A 19,905-nucleotide genomic window follows, 5' to 3' on the forward strand; every position below is an offset into this window, starting at 1 on the left:
TCACCTAATATCAGAAGTCATGTTGGATTGTTGTAGCAGGTATAGATTCAGATCTCCCTTCCATGGAACCATATGTATTTTGTCACATGAATGAAAAGAGGAAGACCTGAATTTACACATATATGAAAAATTATTTCCAGTGTGGACTTTTATTTATCTTTTTTGTTTGTTTGTTTTTGCCCACAAAATGGCTATTGTTGACTCATGGAACACTGTTTGGAAAAGACTATGAAGAGAGTGATTCTTCATCAGTGACTAGGCATCTTTTCATGGTAGGAACACCCAGATGGGGTTCATTTTGATGATATAATTTACCTGTGTGCTTGGAGAGCTTTGATCAGATGAAATACATTGTTAAAAATATTATATAAAATATATGCTACTTGGATAGAGCTGTGATTCTTTGGAAGTGGAGAAATACATCTCGTTGCACTGGGATTTTGTTAATCTCTGGATTTCCTCAACTTTCCCTCTGGCTTGTTTTTCCATTTTCCTGCTTCTAATGTGATAAAATGTCATCGGCCTCACCATTACCCATGGATCCATTACATATTTATGTGAAGCACCATTGAGACAGGTGCTTGTTTCTCCGTGGTGGGTTGTTTAGGAAGTGTTGGGCGTTTTAGAATCAGCAGGGTTTTTATGTTTGACTGATTCTAGCTCAGAGTGGCTAGTATTTGTCTTAGTCTCCTCAGAGAGGAGTTTGGAAGTCCAGTTCATCTTTTGCTGGGCAGGTGAGGGTCAACACAGACGAGCATCTCTTGTTTCCATTCAGCTTGTGCTCTGACTCGGGCTCTCCCGCAGTGCCACACCCCCTGTCTCCCTGTCTCTGAGCAGGCCTATGTAATAAGGTGCAAAGACAAGTTAACAAAGGACTGTGGCCCTGGTCAGAGGCCTTCAGTTAACCCTTCTTCCTGCAGGCCTCTGCACGGAGCCAGAAGCAACTTGACTGGGCCACACATACAGAAGGAAGGGAGGGTGGAAAGAAGACCCATGTAGAGAGAATAATGTGACCATGTGATATGGTTTGGCTCTGTGTCTGCACCCAAATCTCATATTGAATTGTAATCCCCCAGTGTTGGGGGAGGGACCTGGTGGGTGGTGATTGGATCATGGGGGCAAATTTTCCCCTTGCTGTTCTCATGATAGTGAGTGAGCTCTCATGAGATCTGGTTGTTTAAAAGTGTGTAGCACTTCCCCCTTTGCTCTCTTCCCCTTGTTCTGCCATGTGAAGAAGTTGGTTTTTTCCTCTTCTCCCTTCCACTCTGATTATAAGTTTTCCAAGTCCTCCTGAACCATATTTCCGTATAGCCTGCAGAACTGTGAGTCAATTAAACCTCTTTTCTTTATGAATTACCCAGTATCAGGTAGTTCTCTATAGCAGTGTGAGAATGGGCTGTACACCATGCTCTTAGCTTGCATCTCTTCCCCTACCCAATTTTCCTTCAATGAAAGAATGGTAAAAATAAGCGTTCTAAACTCCTTCCAAATAATACAGCAGTTGCATTGCATTTTTTTTCTTCAGAACAAATAAGTATTAGAATTATTGGATGAAATAAGTCTTTATTCCTACTTCTCCCTGACCCCACCAAATAACCTCATACTGTTAAAAACTGTGCTACTAGTCATACAATCTTGAATATACATATATTCAATATATAACTCTCTCATCTATAAAGATGATTTGAGTGATTGTATCAAGTTGCAATTTATCACTCGACTTTATAATATTTAGTCACATATGACCAATTAAATTACCCAACCTGACAAAAATCTATAGTGTGGTGCTTATTAATAGCTAATATATTGGTATAATGCATAGAATCATAAAAGTATAGCCCTAAGGTGTACATTTCTGTTGTTGTGATAGATTAACAACATTTCCTGAGTCAACCTTTTTATTCATTTTTTTATTTTTGAGACAGAGTCTTGCTCTTTGCCCAGGCTGGAGTGCAGTGGCTTGATCTCAGCTCAATGCAACATTTGCCTCTCAAGTTCAAGCAATTCTTGTGCCTCAGCCTTTCTAGTAGCTGGGATTACAGGAACCTGCCATGATGCTAGCTAATTCTTTGTATTTTTAGTACAGACAGGGTTTCACCATGTTGGCCAGGCTGGTCTCGAATTCCTGGCCTCAAGTGATCCACATGCCTCAGCCTCCCAAAGTTCTGAGATTATAGGCATGAGCCACTATGCCTGGCCTGATTCAAACATTTTTTATGGTTTGAAAAATATCAGAATTACATTCTCCCCTGCTCACCACCTCTCCATTTCTTTTTTTTTTTTTTCTGCAAATCAATATTTTCTTTGAATGTGGAAAGATCCAGAGATGCTGACATATGAGAAGAAGCTTGTTCTGACAATTTCCAGGTTAGTTTGGTGGATGAATTTCATGAATTCTGGTGAGAATACTAACTTTTATTAGAATTCTTGGATTTCAGCAAGCCAGTTAGAGAAGCTAGTAAGAATTTGGATGTGTACCTCAAACGTTACATAGCTTTGGTATTATTATTCTTCCCTTTCTAAGGCATACTAAAACTGAAATAAATAAGATCCTGAAAACAAATGCACTGGGGTTTTTTTTTTTTGTCTCAGAGCCCCAAAGCACTAAAGTCATAGGCATTCAAACCCTGCCATTTCCCCCTTTCTTGCAAGGTCACCTGGCAGCCCTGCTCTGTCCCGTGGTTCTTGTCATCCCCATGGGTTCTGGGCAACTGATGCTTTTGCTGTGTTCCTTCCTCTGTCTGCTCACAAAGGGGCAGGCATCTAGGAACAGGCTTCTCGTTTCCTCTGAGACACTTCTGGGGGACTGTTAGAGGCTGTGAGAGTCCATTTCCCTGTACCACACCCAAAAGCTCATTTCTCCTTTGTCATGAGACTCTCAAGAATTGTAGCTTTGTCTTCCTTAAGAGTAATTTTTCAGCTGGGTGTGGTGGCTCACACCTGTAATCCCACCACTTTGGGAGGCCAAGGTGGGAGAATCACTTGAGACCAGGAGTTTGAGACAAACCTGGGCAACATAGTGAGCCTTTGTCTCTACAAAACATAAAAAAATTACCTGGGCATGGTGGTGCATGCCTGTAGTCACAGCTACTTGGGAGGTTGAGGTGGGTGGATAGCTTGAGCCCAGAAGTTCAAGGTTACAGTGAGCCATGATTGTACCACTGCATTCCGCCTGTGGACCAGGCTCTTAAAAAAAGCAACCCAGTCGCTTAAAAAAAAAAAAAAGAGTAAATTTTCTGCCACCTAAGAGCATCTCTCATTATTGTTTGGGGATTCTGTGACATATCTATTTTTTTTTTTTTTTGGAGATGGAGTTTCACTCATGTTACCCAGGCTGGAGTGCAATGGCGCGATCTCGGCTCACCACAACCTCCACCTCCTGGGTTCAGGCAATTCTCCTGCCTCAGCCTCCTGAGTAGCTGGGATTACAGGCACGCACCACCATGCCCAGCTAATTTTTTATATTTTTAGTAGAGACGGGGTTTCACCATGTTGACCAGGATGGTCTCGATCTCTTGACCTCGTGATCCACCCGCCTTGGCCTCCCAAAGTGCTGGGATTACAGGCTTGAGCCACCGCGCCCGGCCGACATATCTTTTTTAGGGAGAGTTAATCTCAGTATTTAAAGGCCCATCTCTCCATTCAATGTTTTCTTCAAAGTTTCTCTCAAGAGGCTGAGTCTTCAACAAAAATTAAAAATAAAAAGAATAATTTAAATATTGAGATTAGGACTCCCTTTTGCTATGGTTGAAGCTGTTTGGTTGACTTCGTGATTGAAAAGCTACACGTGCTTGTATATTAGAAATAATCCTACAGATTTCAGTATCAATCACCCATTGCTCTATGACCAATAACAATGCAAGTTTTGTTTCTGTATTTCAGAAGTGTGTCTTGGAGGAAAGAAAGTTTAGAAGAAAGTTAGTTTAATTAAATTATCTGTACTTATTTGCATTGGTATAAAATGTACATATGTAGTAGGTATATAAAAATTAATTTTTCCCTCATTTCCTGTTTCTCAATGCTATTGAGTCATTAATTTCTTCATTCAGTAAATAGGCATTCATGCTTATGTACTATGCACCATGGTCTGTGCTGGGGATATCACAGCAAATAAAGAGTATATGAGCTTGATCTCACAGTCTTGCAGTTTAGTAGCTGTAGATAGCATTAATATTTAACTTCATCATCACTGCCCATCTCAATTTAGGAATCTTGTTAAGACCTAGCATATCTGATCACTTTCAGCATGAGAAAACATACAATTTAAAAAACAGAGCCAAGGCACAGTGGCTCATGCTTGTAATCCCAGCACTTTAAGAGGCCGAGGTGGGTGGATCACCTAAGGTCAGGAGTTCAAGACCAGCCTGAGCAACATGGTGAAACCCCTTCTCTACTAAAAATGCAACAATTAGCTGGGCATGGTGATACATGCTTATAATCCCAGCTACTCGGGAGGCTGAGGCAGGAGAATCGCTTGAACCTAGGAGGCGCAGGTTGCAGTGAGCTGAGATCAGGTCACTACACTCCAGCCTGGTGACAGAGCAAGACTCGGTCCCAAAAAAAACAGCAAAAAACAAAAAACAAAAAAACCAGAAGGCAAACAATTCAGAGTATTGCCAGTACACATTGTGTGACTTTTTGAAAAAGGTTAATTTGTGATATGTTTCAGTGTTCAGCAGTATGCTGTGAAAGTTGTAAAGATCTTTATCTGCTTAGTAAGGCAAAAATGGTTAATTTTGTGTAATATACCTGTTTTGTATACAATACAAAGGAAATACCAATACTTTTGGTCTTTTTGAGAAGTCAACATAAAGCATAGAATATTAATGCTGTAGGGATGTGGAGAATATCTTATTGAATTCTGTCATTTTTATACAGGGGAAATGAAGGAGCCAGAGACAGGGCTGGGTGTCCCCCAGCCCCTGCTTCAGACAGAGGGGTGTAATTGAGACCGGCTGAGGCTGGATGACCTTACCACTAGCTTCAACTATAAAAAGAGAATTGCAGAGGAAAATACAAACTTAGAAGAGGCCAGGTTTTCTCCGGAGACTTGGTCTAATGCAAAGCCTTGTTCTTGAGGAAGACCTATTACGGAGAATTGCTTTTGGAGGTGGCTGGCTTGCCACTTTCAGCAGGAGCAGGGTTGACAACTCCGAGACCTTAAAGAATGAGGTGACCAAGGGCAGTTCTCAAAATTTTACTCTAAAGGAAATGAATGGAATTTCCTTGGGAATTTTAGTTATTCAAGAATAAAATGCAAAATGTTTTAGAGCAAAAAAGAGAATTGGTTAAAATACTGTTTTTAAAAGCCAGTTACCCGTTTTATTAATTCCAAGTCACAAATGATTTTAAATGCCTCCCATTTTATATGCCCCTGTGGAAAAATCACTGCCTGTTAAGCTGTGATCCAAAGCTCTCATCACTTTGATTTTATTTTGTACTTATTGAAAGAACTCTTTGAACTTAGACACAAGTTTTTATCATTGGTCACTGTTACGCCTACAAGAACAGGGAAAATAAACAGGACCAAGCTTATTGGAAATGTTTGCCTCTGTGACAGCCTCATGCTGCCTGAGGACCAGGCAAATTTCAAGGTTGGTTGGATAAGGTATTCCTAAGGTTGGTTAAGGTATTCCTAAGCTTCTTTACATCAAGGGTTCAGTTCTTCTGCCTCGCTCTTCATTGATCATCATTGATGTCCATGATTTTGTAGATACCTGTTCCATTGAAGACACTGGTGATGCATCATTTCTTAGAATCTGTAAGGTAGCAAAAGGCCATTGGCACAGAGCTCTTTACTTGGCTTTGCAATTCAGTGGAGAGCTAGTCTACCGTGGTTCAGGAATGCGGCTGATCACTTCCTGGCATTCCCTCCCAACCTGTCTTCCACGCCCAGCTGATTCTGAGTTGTTACAAGAACTCAAGAGTGTGCCTCCCTTTTTTTCAGGATTTTTATTTCCACATTGCTGATATTCAGTCATGCTTACATGGTGAGAACTCTCTTGCAATTGCCATAAGGCAGACAGAGATTGTCAGATGCCACCGACTCTGAAACATCCTGATTTTGTGCTTCAGAGATGTAAGAATATAAAAAGAAATGTGTCTCAGAACTAATGAAAGATGGCACAGAAAGACTTTATTTCCTTTAATACTCTTCTCCCTTTGGTATTTGACCTGTTCTGCTGCAGACAAGGTCAATTAGCTGCTTTGTTTTGTCACTGTAAGGAATCAAGTTTGGAGTTCTGTAGAGTGCCTGCCTGGTGTTTCTCTAGGTCACCGTCAGGATGCTGGTGATCTCTGAGCTGTCAACAGGTGTCCTGTGCAGAGTGGGCTGTGGCTGCAAACTTTGAAAGAGGCTATACACCACACTTCTCTTATTTTCTTTATTCATTTATTTTTTAGAGCAGCTCTGAGTATATATCATATCACTCTCTTGGAGAAGAGACATAATATCAATGTAAGTATTAGCCTCTGAAAAAGTCCTGCACTAAAGAATCCTGTTTGAATGCTTACTTCTGTGTCCCCAAGCTTACTGAGTATCAAAGTCTTTCCCCTCCCTGTCTTTTTATGAGGACAGAGTTAGGGTATCCTCTAGGGTATTTCAAGGCTCAGTCCTAACATCCAAGCCTGCATCACTGCTGCTGACCTTCCATAGGACCCCCACATTGGATGCTGAGTTATCCTCAGAGGAAGGGCATATCCACAGAAAAGCTAGCACCATTCTCCCAGTCTTCAGGTAGCCTGAGGCTGTGACCAAGGCGGACCTTTTCCAAGGATCCTTTCCAGTGATGGCTTATCTTTATGTCCCTATGAGGGGTGTTCATGTCTGCATCTCATACTCAGTGGTTGGTTCCTCTTTCTTAGATGGTAGTGCTCTTTTCCCCTCACCTGTTAATCTGCACACTTTCACACCCTTCCCAGATCTGCCCTCCAGTAAGCATTTGATAAGCATTTAAGAAATGATGACATATTGTAGAAGACTGATACTGAGGCTCTTTTCTTGCTGGGGTGTGTGTGCGTGTGTGTGTGTGTTTACACATATTTTATACACATGTACACATACATGCTTATTATTTGTTCCATGTATTCTGCCTGTTCAGGGATATTAGAGGTAACTGTGTCCCCTGAGGTAGGTATGGTTATTACCGCTGTTCTAGGGAGGTAAATGGAGGCCGAGAGGTGAGGGAGTGAATGCACCAGCAGATTCGTCTGAGCTTTGTGAACCTCACTTGAAACCTTGCTCTCAAATGTTATAAAACCATCTCCTAAGGACCCACTATTACCACAAAACACTTTTGGAAACCAGTTTGCTCACCACAACAAAGGCCCAGGACAGTCACCAGCTTCCTGGAGGAGGGAAGGCTGGTTCTGAGCGGAGGCTGGTGGAAAGCCAGCACTGTGTCCCTGCTGCGCAGTTTTTCACAGAGCTGGCTCTGTGCATAGAAACCGATTTAAGTTACTAGAGTCAACATGCCGACCCAAAGTGGTGCCTTGGAGTTGGCTCTCAAGCTGTGGTCCTGGTGTTTCTGAGTTCTTATGACCTGAATAGAAAAAAATACATAAATAAAAGACAAAACAAGCCTAGAATCTTCTGTTCTGATCCAGTCGACAATGATCTTCTTATTACCTTGTTTTTTTTTGTTTGTTTGTTTGTTTTTGGAAAAAGTAATAATTTTATTAACTTGTGCTTTTGACATAGTAAAATACTGTTTTTTAAAGAGTTTGGGTTGATTTTATTATTATTTTTCACATGCAAGCTGCATTTATTTTTTCTTTTTCTTTTGTTTTTTATTATGCTTTAAGTTCTGGGGTACATGTACAGAACGTGTGGGTTTGTTACATAGGTATACACGTGCCATGGTGGTTTGCTGCATCCATCACCCCGTCATCTACATTAGGTATTTCTCCTAATGCTATCCTTCCCCTATCCCCCCACCTCCTACTCTCCCTCCCCTGCAACCCCAGGGACATGGATGAAGCTGGAAACCATCATTCTCAGCAAACTGACACAAGAACAGAAAACTAAACACTGCATGTTCTTACTCATAAGTGGGTGCTGAACAACGAGAACACATGGACACAGGGATTGGAACATCACACACAGACTCTGTTGGGGGTTGATATAGTAAAATACTTTCTTAAGAATGAAATCAAACTACTGAATTATCAAGTCATGCAAGAAAATGACTGGAACATGCAAAGTGGCTCTGTCTATGAAGAGAACATGGTTGGAACACACAGTTGTTTCTGCCTTTTCATTCATTTGAGTCACCAAAACTTAACGATCCTTAGCAGCCCATGAATGATGGTGGAGCTGTGTGCATAGTGTGGTCTTTCCTTCTTTATGGTTTTCTATATTTTCTAAACCTCTCGTTATGTGTAGGTGTTAATTTTTAATGAGTAGACAGTATGTGTGTGTGGCAGGGAAGGAGAGGATTGTAAGGGATAAAGAGGAGCTGCCTGAGAAAGTTATGTGGGAGGGAGGTGGAAGAATAATGAAAGTCCGCTTCACACGGGGAAAAGGTGAGTGATGATGCTGACTTTCATTATCTTTCCAAACTGCATGCTGGCTGGAAAAATAATGACTTGGGTGCTACTCCCATTCCTGGTTTGCCATGCGCAGCATCTATGATGTCCCTTGCCTGTTTGCTTCTGGGGTGATCTACCATCCAGATGAGCTTGGATCTGAGTGCTTTCCTGAGATGCAAGACTTTCAGTACTAAAACTGGGGGCAGTTTTCAGTTGGTCACCCACCATCTCCCTTCCTTAGAACTCTCTTGGGCAGTTCCTCCTCACCCCTTTTGTTCAACACACCCTCTCCCTGCCACACACACATGCTCTCTTCTCATTGAAAATTAATACATACACAGAACAAGAAGTTTGGAAAATATAGAAAAGTAAAAATAAGGAAAACCACACATGCATATAGCTCTACCATCATCCAGGAACATCTGCTATGAATATTGTGATATATTTACTTTCAGGTTTCTTTTCTATGTAGGCAACCTTTCTGTGACTTATTTTCACATTTCATAGCTGCCCTCAATACTCATTTCAACTAAATTATCTTCATAAAATTATTTGCAGGAGTGAGGAGAGCCTTGGATGATTTATTTCCTCCTATATTCCTGAGATACGACCCTGGATGGATGCCCAAGGTGTAACATACAAGAACTATCAAAGACTTCAGTATCAGGTAATTAAATCCTTAACAGAGGTTGGCAACCATTTTGAGGTTTATAGATAAAGGAGGGCAGGGGAAATTGCAGAAAGTTTAGCAGAGAACCACAATAGCTGTGGCATATTTCATTAGGAGATTACAGAGCCAATGCCATAATTATTATCAGTATACGAATATTGCTTATATGAAAGAGAGTGATAAATTTTTCTCCTACCTCTAGTGAACGTCAGAGAAGACGAAATGAGTCTTAAGCATAGTGTGAAGGATTTAGGCTAGATAATAAGAAAAGTTATTAACTACCTTAGTGGGTTCGAGAGAGTCTAAGAAATCTCCTTCTCTGAAAGTCTTTAAAAATGATAGAGATTTTCCTATCAAGGAAGGATTAAGTGTGGGCCTGCCTAATGTAGAAGAATAAACAAAATAGCCTGCCAGAGTCTCAGCCAGCACTCAGGTTCTATGATTCTATATATATTAGAGAGCACATAAAATGCATGTAAAATTGACTTTTATTTTACATTTTCCTTTGAGAAACCAAGAAAAATAGATAGTGATATTTTTAAGGCTCACGTTTAATTTCCAGACAGTTGCGTAAGAACATGGGTGCTATGGGGTTGGATGGTAACATCAGAGGGGAAGCACTGGGCTGTAATGAAGTTGACTTTCATTATTTCCCCAAATTACATTCTCGTTGCTTTTCCCTGAAACTTTAAAATAGGTCCATTTAGTTCAGTAAATGTCTTAACTGGGAGTTTAAGTCCCATTTGTATTTCAAGGGATTATACCAAATCTACCTGGTTTGCAACGCCGCAAGTAACTTCCGGCCTTTCCTTCTTCAAGCCTGTTCTGTTGATTATTCTTAATTGTTAACAGCATTTCATTCAAATCTCTTTGTATTTTCTCCTGTGCTTTTCCTCTCGTGCACATTCATGTGAATGGTGCATTCCCTGTAAATACAGTCCATGGAGAACATCCCTTTCTATGCAAATTGGCAGCTCAGGGAATAGTTGTGTGCTTACAATGTCATTGAAAGTTGTACAAATCAATTGGCAAAAATTATTTTCTGTGATTATCTTGTTTTTGCAGTTACATTTTTAATTTTGACAGTTTAAGTGTGTTTAGGGGTCACGATAGTTAAAGGCCAAGCAGAATGTGGGGTAGGTCACTGCTCAGATTCCTACTGCTTGGCTAATGAGGTTTTCTTTCGACTTTTGGTGTCATTTAATCTCATTAACATTGAAGTGAGATACTTTAGAACAAAACAAATGAACAAATATTTATTGGGTGCCTGTGATGTGCAAGGTATACGTATGGGGCAGTGAGGCATAAAAATTAAGAGCCCTTGCTTTCAAGATTTTCACCATCCAATTTAATCAAAATTATATAGTAATAAAATAAGGATATAGATCACATAGAAAAAGTACCATAAAGTGGGACATGATGAATTGACAGTAAACTATACAGGTTATAAGGACTCGATTTTGGAGAGAGAACTGCAGGCTGCAGTAGGAGCCTTTCATTCATGACATCTGAGTTGGCCTCAAAGGTGTTGGCTAAACCGAAAATGGGCCTTGTGGGATAGTAAAATAATGTGTGTAAATACTGAATAGGAGGAAGCAAAAGGTATATTTAGGAACCAATAAATACAATTTGGTTGAAAAGGAGACTTTGAGCAGGAGAATAGTGGAAAAAGTTTGGAGAGCAGTTCTCAGTTAATGCTAAGTGCATTCACTCTTCCGTTGCTGTGGAACAAAGTACCACACATTTAACAGCTGAAAACAATATTCATTTATCATCTCATAGTTCTGTAGACCAAAAGTCTGGGTAGACACAGCTGGGTCCCCTGGTTAGGGTCTCAAAAGACCAAAATCAAGGGGTTTGGGATTAAGCTGGAGGTCCTGGAAACATTTCCCGGCTAAGCTCATCCAGATTGTTGTCAGAATTCAGATCCTTTGGTTGTAAGAGTGAAGTCTTTATTTTCTTGTTTGCTGTTAGCCAAGGGACACTCTCAGCTCTCAGTGGACACACTCAAGTCCTTATCGCATGGTTCTCCTGTCTCCGCAACAGAGGACTCCATTCATGTTGAATCCATGTAACTCTTTGAATCTCTGCCTTCCTCTTCCACCACCAGCTGGTAAAAACTCTCTGCCTGTAAAGGTCTCATATGATTAGCTGGGGCTCTCTCAGATAATCTTTCTTTTGATTAATTCAAGGCCAGCTGATTAGTGACCTTAATTACATTTACAAAATCTCTTTGGCCATGCAATACAACATAATCATGGGCAAAACACACAGAGACAAAGATCATGGGAGTCATCTGAGTACCCTGCCTACCACACCAAGCCAATCGTGTGATGCCACCACATCCCCACGTGTTGCCTAAGAGCTCAAACCTCAGGACATGTGTATAGGATACAGTAAGTAGTTTAAACAGGGGCAGAAATGTGGCAGGATTTGGCATTTTTATCAACTCTCTTTTACCTTTAAGGGAAGTTCTTACATATTCTTCCATTCAACTTTCAAGGTTATAAGCATGTGAAAGGCTTTCTTATGCCTCTAAAGACTTTGGCAGTGTTACTAACTTGACCTAGATGGGATGACAAACTTGAAAGAGTAAGAAAAATTCCCCTGAGGGTGTGTATACTATTCATGAATCTTTTTTTCTTTCCCTGGCCCAAGTATCCTTCTATTTACTACATTTTTTAAAGAGTCATGTCATTCCACAAAAAGTACAAAATCCTATTTCAAGGCATAGCCTGTAGTAGAGTTGGTGTTGGAATTTAGTTTAGAAAAAATAACTCTAAATGTCTATAACTAAAATTTACCATGCTAATGGTATTCTCCAGTCCAACATGCTTGCAACATGTTGAATCACTCAGGGAAGAAATAGTGTTTATTTCTATCTCTCTCAGTGAGCCATTGCATCCAATCTGAAATTTGACAGTCATCTGAGTGGGCAGCAGAAAAAGGGAAGGCTGAGTGTATAATGTAGAAAATAGTGTCTTGTACAGTATCATTGGAATGAGTTGCTGATGCAGTGTAGCCGTTACATGCAAACAGGATAAATACTGCCAGTCAGCAGATTCCTAGCACCCCTACTAGCTTTGGGCAGAGCACGGAGCAAGACGTTGCTGAGTGTTTGAAAAATCTTCAAGTCTTCTTAGACTATGAAAGAAGACTGTCCCTTCATTGGATGCTTAACTTCATTTAGGAAGAGTGTTAAGACCTTTCTCATAATCTGTGACTTCCATGCTAACGGATGAATACAAATATTGTTATCACCTTCCATTGACAGAGGACTACATTGTTACAATGGAGAAAAGTGTTAATCCTTTTGTAATTAATGCCGTATTGGGGTCAGCACATGTCAAGGATGTCGTCGGATTTTGGTAAATTAACTTTGAAGTCCTTTTCTTAATTCTCATTTTTCTTTTATCTTAAAAAGTAACCATTGCATATAACTTTGTCCTTTTTCTTTTACCAATGATATAAGACTTAGCTTTTATGTTGACATGAAACCAAACCAGACGAAAGGTGAATAGGAAGGACACATGGCTCTTACTATCCTACTCCCTTAACTAAACACAAAGAAAAATTCAGCATAGAGAAATTACTATGACCTTGTAGTAAAGAATAAGCATTGGTTTAATAATTTCTAGGTCTCATACCTGGAAAGTAACCAGTGCTTATTAAATGGTATCTATTCTGATTACTATTAACATCATTTTCACATACATATATAAGAAGGTGACCAGGCATTTCACATACTGGAGTAGAAGTGCAAACAGTAACTACGTCTTAAGTTCAGCAGGGTTAGAGTGATGGGATACAGTGTTCCTGAAGGTGGTGGGCTTCAGTCAGTGCTTTCCTGAGTGGCTTCTTTAAAAAAAACCCCTAGTTTGTTATGATTAACACAGTCCCGGGGTCAAATATGTTTAGCTACCACAGGCTGGAAAGATTCAAAAGGTTTCTTCACTTTGTGACTTCTCAGAGTGTTTTATGACAATTATGTAATAACTCTCCAAAAGCAAGACTCAATATGTAGTGATTCCCAAGCGTATTTGATCTTTTTGTTCTTCCATGGAGCTCCCACAGCTGGAGTGGTGGAGCAAACTCTGGGAAGTGTGAGGTAAGATCCTGTCTTGAAGGATGGGTGGGGGGCCTCAGGTAGTCGATGGAAATGGGGCGAGCGTTGCGTATTATAAGCAGAAGGTTTGGAAGGAGCAAAGGCAGAAGTGTGGTGAGCCATGAAAGACTAGCTAAAAGGGTGGGGTGGGGACAAATGGGGAGGAAAGGACTGTTGTGAAGAAACAGGAAATGAGTGGAGGTAGTTGGGTTTTTTTGTAGTTATTGTCTTGCTAGCATTTTGTAAAAGACAGATTAATCTGTCAACACGTCCAGAGTGGTCTGGATAGGCAGAGCCTGTAGGCAGGAAAACTCGTCAGGAGTCTTTTGTGTTTGTCCAAGCATGGGGTTACCAGATCCTCCCCAACCTTGTTTCTCTCATATGATCTCTCAGCCGATGACGGCGTGGTCCCTGCTGTGCTTGGGCTCCGTGTTGGCAGGTGTCCAGTATTATCTCAGGGACCCAACATTTGCACCAGGTCTCCAAGATAACACCTTTCTTAATGTCTGGATATGCCTTATAACATTTCTGTTTCTCTAAGTCTGTCTTTGACTCCACACCGTTTCTTTTTGTTTTATTTAATTTTTAAAGTTTTTAAATTTTACTTTAAGTTCTAGGATACATGTGAAGAATGTGCAGGTTTATTACACAGGTATACACGTGCCATGGTGGTTTGCTTCACCTATCAACCCGTCATCTGGGTTTTAAGCCCCACATGCATTAGATATTTGTTCTAATACTCTCCCTCCCCTTACCCTCCACACTGTTTCTTAAAAGAACATGTTATTATAAGCTGGAGACACTCACCATTAGGTGCCGCTTCCTTCAAGGTTGGCTGGTCTAAAACCTGCACAGACCACAGCCCTTTATGGTGCATTTCATGTTTGCATGTCTGTCATCTGGAATACCTTGTAGACCATGTTGGCAACTGGCCAAGCTGAGCGTAGAAAGAAAATGGCCTACCAGCCTTCATAGCCTTTCCTCTTTGAGTTATCGAGGAAACAAAACCAGAGTTGTTTCAGCGTGAATGACAGTAAAAAAGATAACTGAGGAAAGTGCTGGTCAATCACAGTTTACAGTTGCTGGAGAGCCCAGCTTGGAAGGACTCAAGGACAGAGTGCTGATCTCCACGGGAGGAACCATTGTGCTTTTAGGGAATCTTCTCTCTGTTCTTGATGCTTCTCTCTTCCCTCCATTCTTATATTACGGGGATTAGCAAGTCCAGCCTGGTGAATAATAGATGCTGGATAAGCTCCCTGTCTTCTCCCTTACCTCTTAATTCATTTTGACCTTGACTTGGAAGATATCCTTCTACCACGCAGGCATTGTCACCATAGTTTTACACCGTTTGATCGTGTTGCTATTTGGAGTGTGAGTTGTTTTTTAAAAACTATACAAAGAATAACTTCTTTTTTTTTCTTAACATGTGAGAGGTGAAATAAAGGAGCTCCTGATAAGTATAGAGATTAGGAAACAAAGCGACAAGTAAGTCTCCACACCTCACAGCCAACAGCTGCCCCATTAATGTCATGTGCGTTTACAGCAGAAGTGGTCAATGACAACACAGTGGAAGGCAGTTCAGGTCACAAATGCAGAGCAGGAAATATATTTTCATCTTGTTATTTATGACCCAGCCTTAAAGGAAAACAGATGGTACTACTTTCAGAGCTGTTTTGCTCTTGTTTCAAATGGCTAATTCAAATCAAACACGGATTCTATTCTTAGTCGAGGCAGCTGCTGCATTGTCTGAGCTGGGCTGTTTTTACCAACACCCCTTCCTCTGACAGAATGGCCAGAGAAGACCACAGCAACACCACTGTCACTACCACCCAGCAGTCCTAAGAGAACTGCATTTGTTGGCAGCAGCACAAAGCCTATTGCCGGCTGACACCATTTAGGATAAACTGTGGTTGCATTTTGAGTAGAATCCGGAACCTCCACTCCCTTCCCTCTTGCATTTAATTCTTTCCCTTTGAAAGCAATGATTTATTCCAATTTTAGAGTAGAGTGACCTCTCAGGGACCCTTAGGGTGGGAAGATTGCAAAGATGGGAAGAGAAGTCAAAAGGGGCTAAGAGAGGAAATGGAATGTGAGAGATGCTCTCACAACACAGAGAAGACAGCAGACGCTACTTAGGTGCCCTCTCCCAGGGCAGCCATATTGTCCTGCTGATTTTCTTTAGTCAAAGGTTCTGTTTATGAGACTCACTAATAAGACATTAAAGAGTAACTGCTTACATTAACCATCTTTAAAAATCAGTTTTGAAAACCAGGTAATATATGTTCATGATTCAACAACAACACTTTCCATCTATTCATTTCTTGACCCTACGCACACTCCCTGGGTTTAATGCTCCCACTGGACACCCACTCCCTTCCCTTCTATGCCCAGAACCAATCATTTCAAATTTTTTCTAGCTATTAACTTCAGATATTGACTTCCATATTTCTAAGAAATGTGCTTATAGAGTTGAGTCTTTATTTAGTTTGAGACAATATCTCTTACATTTCCTTAATGGTAGTTGAGGATTTAGCTTGTCTACAACTCCTCCCTTGACTCATTTATTCAATTGAATTATATTATATTTTCAGTTAATTACCTAACAGTTTTATGTTATTATGAATAGTTAAGTTATTTTTATTGTTAAGCCATGTCAAGTATTATTAGATTTCCTTTTGGTACAACTTATTTTTCCTGAAGTTAATAATTATACATTTTTTATTGGCTTATTTTTATCTATTTCTTTAAACTTTTCTTTTGAGATCAAAACTTGTCAAATGCTTTCAAATAAGCAAACACATCTAAATATCTGTTTTCACTCTCCTTCCCCGTTTTTATTGTCCTTTCTTCTGAAAGCCTCCTAACCCTTCTTTCTCTTTCCATTTACTCTGATCTGTTTATTGGCTAAGTCTTTTTAATAAGGCCTGCTCTAGGACTTTCCATTACTTCTCCTGTGTTGGCTCACTTTCTAAGATTCCACATTTAGTTATAAGATCTTAAACACAAATATGAGGGAAGTCAAGTTTTTGATTCCTTGCATTCTTGAAACTCTTGTTAATTTACCCTCACATTATACAAACATAGCTCAACATGGTAGAGAAAATGAGAAACAAAGTGTATTAGTCCATTTTCATGTTGCTGGTAAAGACATATCTGAGACTGGGAAGAAAAAGAGGTTTAACTGACTTACAGTTCCACCTAGCTGGGGAGGCCTCACAATGATGGCAGAAGGCAAGGAGGAGCAAGCCACATCTTACATGGATGGCGACAGGCAAAGAGAGAGCTTGTGCAGGGAAGCTCCTGTTTTTAAAACCATCAGATCTTGGGAGACTCATTCACTATCATGAGAACAGCACAGGAAAGACCTGCCCTCATAATTCAATCACCCCCACTAGATCCCTACTATGACATGTGGGAATTGTGGGAGCTATAATTCAAGATGAGATTTGGGTGGGCACACAGATGAATCATATCACCAAGATTAGTGAACTTTAAGATATATTCTACCGAAAAAAGCTCTTCAAAATAAAACATATACCTAAATGTAGAACCCAAAACTATAAAACTTCTGGAGGAAAACAGGTGGAAATCTTTGTGATCTTGAGTTAGTCAAAAATGTCTTAGTTATATCACTAAAAGCTTGATTCATTAAAAATTGATTAATAAACTAAACTTCATTAAAATTAAAAAAAATTGGCTCTTATATAAGAATATGGAAAGAGAAATCACAGACTGGGGGCAAATATTTGCAAAACACATATCTGATTTAAAAAACCTCTAAGCAGACTACATAAAAAACTCTCAAAACTCAACAGTAAGAGCATAAACAGATGACAAATAAGCATGTGGAAAAGATGTTCAACATCAGTTAGTCACTAGAGAAATGCAAAGAAAAGCTACAGTGAGATACTGCTTCACACCTGTTAGAATGGAAAATTAAATGAACTGACTACATCAAGTATTACCAAAGATGTAGAGGAACTGGAGATCTCATATACTGCTAGGGGGAATGTAAGATGTTACAATCACTTTGGAAAGCAGTCTGGTAGTTAAAAAAAAATTAAACCGGAACCTCTTATATGGTCCAACCATTTCACTACTAAGTATTTACCCAAGAGAAAAGAAAACATATCCATACAAAGGCATGTCCATGAACGTTCTTAGCAGTCTTGTTAAATAATAGCCAAATCCTAGAAACAGCATAAATGTCTATCAACAAACAAATATATAAACAAACTATGGTATATCCATATAGTATAATGCCACTCAGAGGTGGAAAGGAACAAAATATTGCTACACCTAATAGCATACGTGAAACTCAAAATAAATAGCCTGAACGAAAGAAGCCAGACAAGAATGATTACATATTGCATGAGTCCACTTACATAAAATTCTAGATAATAGGAATGAATCAATTGTAGCAGAAAGCTAATCAGTGGTTGCCCGGGGTGGAGTGGGGGCACTAGAACAAGGGATTACAAAGGGTTCACTGTCTTAATGTGGTGAAGATTTTGTGGATGTATACTTATGTCAAAGCTTATCAAATTGTACATTTTAAATATGTGCAGTTTTTATGTCAATTATACCTCAATAACTTTTTTAAATTAAAAATAAAGCATCATGTGGATACATCTGAAATTACGCATTTTTAATAATTACAGGAATGCTTTCAGATCACTGGTATATGTACATCCATCGATACTGATTCCATCAATATGGATTCAACCAAGCCCTGTGCTAGCAAAACAGAGTCCCTAACACTGGCTGTTAGTCTAAGGGAGAGAGGGATAATTGTATATATAAAATAATAATGAAAACATGTAACACTTACTGAATCCTATGGGCTAGGCATTTGTAACAATGTGTCTTCTGTGTGTAACTCACATGTTACTGACGCAGGAACTGTGGAGCCAAAGGGTAAGTTCCTTGCCCAGGATCGGGCAGCACGTGGCAGAGTTGAGATCCACACCCTGGCAGGGTGGCTGCAGAGGTCGTGTTCCTACCCACCTCACTGCTCTGCCTTCACGATGACAAACTGAGAAGTGCTGTGAAGCGACATTGCACACTGACCCAGTGATGTGTCCCAGGAGGGCTCTACCTCGGCTGTGGCGTGGGGAGTGGGGAAGGGTGCCCCAGGGAAGCCTTGCTTGAGTTGAGATTAGGTGAGGGGGTAAATGCCTTCCAGGCAGTGGGTGTGTGGGACTTGTGTCTTTGACCAAATAGCCTTTTCTAACCACTCTCTCCATTTCTCTCCTTGTGTTTCTTTCGTTGTCTTTCTCTAAAACGAATAGAGACGGAGTGCTATGCATGTGTCTTACCCTTGACAACCACAGGCAACAGAACTGAGCCCCTGGAGCCTGGAAGCAAACATGTCCCCTTTTCTGATGGAGTCCCTGAAGGCTCAAGGAGAGTGACTGGATGGCTATACACATAGGCTAGCCACTTCATTTTACTTTGAAACAGCCTGGGCTTTCATACTTTTTAAGAAACTTTTATTAAGCCTTCTGAGGGAGTCCTGTAGCTGCTGAATGCTTTCCCAAAATTCATTTCCTTCTCTGTGGAACCTCTGTAAATGATGCTGATACTGTAATGCTGTCACCCAGAGTTCCACCTGAGCTTGTGCTTGTTCACTTGGAAAGGGGAGATACACTCAGATTTGCATTGCCAAAGGCCAAAGCTGCTCATCCCCAACTCACCACATTGCTAACCTAAACACATCATAGAATTAAAATTTCGACTAATTGGCAATTAGCAATGGTCATAAAGAGTGTAGGGTGCTGTTGTAAAGCCCATGTAACCCTCTGATACTATAATTGTCTTAAAGGAAAAGCCGGATTAGAGAGGAGGCATGACAATGTGAAGGACGTTCAGTGCTCAGCAAGTTGAGACAGGCAGCCCAGGGGCCCCACTAATCTTTAAGTCCCTGAAAAGTATATTGTTAATACTACATGACAGATAAATTATATCTCGAACCCCAAGAAATGCCTAGAGGGAAATCAAAAAAATGCCGTTAGCAAGCAGACCTTTTATAATTTTCCCAGGATACTGCTATGTTTCCAGAAACTCGGCTCACAGCCTCCCTGAATCACATACGTCACATTACCAGAAATAGTTGCTGACAAATACTTCATTTAAATGCTATTGAGATAAAAGCAGGAAGGCCGTGAATAGTTAAAGGCAGAAAGGTAACATATGTGTCCATTGGTACGCTGTCCCAAATGGGTAGTACCTTCATCATTTTTTTCATTCCTCATTGTTTTGTCAGGGGATTGGAAGACATATGTCACTTTTCCACCTTAACAGGGCATTTTCTAGTTTGTTTGGATTTATGTCTCCAGCTTAATGAGATTTAAATGGAATTTTTGTATGTGAATAATATGGAGCATTAATGCAAAAAACTTTCGTTGGCTGTGCTGCTGGCACGATTTGCATAAGGGTTTTTAAATATGAAAGAAGAACATTGAAGTCCTTATAAATCACAGGTCATGAGCTATACTGGAGCAATAGAGGGAGCAGATCAGATTATCTAAGTAACTGTAGTTTCTGGAAAAAGGTTACATCTTCAGATTTATGAATGTTGCCTCTGTGGGAGAAGAGCGAA

General features: G+C 40.2%; 1 long non-coding RNA gene across 2 annotated transcripts in view; it reads left to right on the top strand.

Moving 5' to 3' along the window:
- The first annotated feature begins 2,311 nt into the window (after positions 1–2,311).
- Positions 2,312–19,905, top strand: part of LOC116536919 — a 328,233-nt gene continuing 310,639 nt past the window's right edge. Inside the window, exons 1-2 of one of the 2 annotated variants that reach the window (XR_004262873.1) lie at positions 2,312–2,399; positions 9,088–9,196. This is a non-coding gene — a long non-coding RNA (uncharacterized LOC116536919). Of the gene's footprint in view, positions 2,400–9,087; positions 13,070–19,905 lie in introns of those variants that run through there. The other variant, XR_004262872.1, reaches the window with a different exon arrangement.

This window comes from Sapajus apella, unplaced genomic scaffold (assembly GCF_009761245.1).
Source record: "Sapajus apella isolate SASKATOON/1434 unplaced genomic scaffold, GSC_monkey_1.0 scaffold105, whole genome shotgun sequence".
Taxonomy (NCBI): Eukaryota; Metazoa; Chordata; class Mammalia; order Primates; family Cebidae; genus Sapajus; species Sapajus apella.